This window comes from Octodon degus, unplaced genomic scaffold, assembly GCF_000260255.1.
Source record: "Octodon degus isolate 3935 unplaced genomic scaffold, OctDeg1.0 scaffold00272, whole genome shotgun sequence".
Lineage (NCBI taxonomy): Eukaryota > Metazoa > Chordata > Mammalia > Rodentia > Octodontidae > Octodon > Octodon degus.
In genome coordinates, this window is record NW_004524848.1 from 2,156,945 (window position 1) to 2,158,933 (window position 1,989).

A 1,989-nucleotide genomic window follows, 5' to 3' on the forward strand; every position below is an offset into this window, starting at 1 on the left:
TTCTTTGTTTGGTTGAGATGTCCGAAAGACCTTATATTCTTGAAGCAGCTTTAATTGCTCTGGGTAACAATGCTGCTTAAGCATTTAACAGAGACATCCTTCGTGATCTGGGTGGTCTCCCAGTTGTTGCAAAGATTCTCAGTACCAGGGATCCCATTGTCAAGGAAAAGGCTTTAATTGTCCTAAATAACCTGAGTGTGAATGCTGAAAATCAGCACAGGCTTAAGATATACATGAATCAAGTGTGTGATGACACAATCACTTCTCGCTTGAACTCCTCTGTGCAGCTGGCTGGCCTAAGATTGCTTACAATTATGACCGTTACTAATGAGTATCAGCACATGCTTGCTAATTCCATTTCAGATCTTTTCTGTTTATTTTCAGCTGGCAATGAGGAAACTAAGCTTCAGGTTTTGAAACTGCTTTTGAATTTGGCTGAAAATCCAGCTATGACTAAAGAACTGCTCAGGGCCCAAGTGCCGTCTTCTCTGGGTTGCCTCTTTAATCAGAAGGAGAACAAAAGAGGTTATACTGGCTAAATTGGCTGAGCATATGTTCCCAAAGGTTTAGGAATGACTTCCTTCCTGGCTTCGTAGGTTAGAAACAGCATACATTATAAACTATTACTTTGCTCACCCTTGTTTAAGTGGTGGAGGAATTCTTTTAACTGCCAATTTTGAGTAATAAATGTCATATTGTTTTATCCATGCTAATATTTAATCAGGTTGATTTTTGGGTTAAAGCTGGATAAATATCATTACTTGTTCTGAAAACATATTTTTTGGTTTTTGTCCTGCTGCCTAGATTGAAATTTTCTTACTATTTCCTCTGCATAAGTGACAGTGAACCAATTAGCCAGAAGTAGACTCTGTCATTTGCATTGATTTCATTTGTGCATCATCAATAAAGTTGTGTGTTAATGCTGGAAAGAAAAAGAATGTATGTATGGAGTAACTATTTTAAAGATAACAATATGCACTGTATTAACTATTGTTATTCTCATATTATTTTGTTATGAAATTTTATTTTACCTCTTCCATAAAATAAAAAAAATGTATATATGAAATGTAGCCTCATTTTATTTTCTTACCTAATAGTGGAAATATAAGCACCCATGACTAATTCAGAGAAATTATATTCATGGTAGGCAATGTTTATTAGGCATTTTTGTTCCAGGTCCTGAGAATTATGTAGTTCTTTTAGGAAACATTTTTTATATAAGTTGTATTAAAACACACACACACAATCAGAATTTATTACTTAATTTATTATCATTAAGCATCCACAAAACACTTCAGGTGAACAGTACTATGATAACTGGAAAATAAAGTAAATGGAGACCTGCTGTGAGAGGACACGATGCAAGGGAAGGGTGAATTGAACGGTCCTTTGCATTTTCAAAGTTGCATCTGGGAACTATAATAAAAAGGGATTGATCACTTATTCAGTGACACTAAGTGGAAAGCATGGTGTTTCTTCTGAAAAGCTTTCCCTGGAATTAATTTCTGTGGGAAATGTACTGTGCTAGTTTCTCACAGGGATGTGCAGAAGACAGAAGAAAGGAATGGGAGCGCATCTTGGTGCTGCTCCATAACATATAGAGCAGTGCACAATCTCAACGTGTTTTCTGAGATGTCATGTATGTCTGTCATTGTTCTTAACCTAAGTGTCATAGGACACAATTAGATGTTAAGACCCCTGATTCCATAGGCTGCTGTGGATGTCTGGTTCTTATTTGGCAATAAATCTAGATTTTATGAGGGATCTCATGTTCTTCTGTCAAGAGTTTTTAAATATACTTTTTAGTTTCACTTACCACAAGTAATTGGTGAAAAATATGGTGCACAGTATGATATTTCAATCTACATATAGAATATGCAGTGATCATATCAGCATTGGTGAAATTTCTGTCACCTTACAAATTTTGTTGACAGTTTTTGATGGTAATGTGGCAGTTACTGAAGACTGTGTTGGTTTGGAAAGTTCATA

General features: G+C 35.6%; 1 pseudogene; it reads left to right on the plus strand.

Annotated features, from left to right (window-relative positions):
* Positions 1 to 11: 11 nt before the first annotated feature.
* LOC101574762 lies at positions 12 to 959 on the plus strand (annotated as a pseudogene).
* Positions 960 to 1,989: the final 1,030 nt, after the last annotated feature.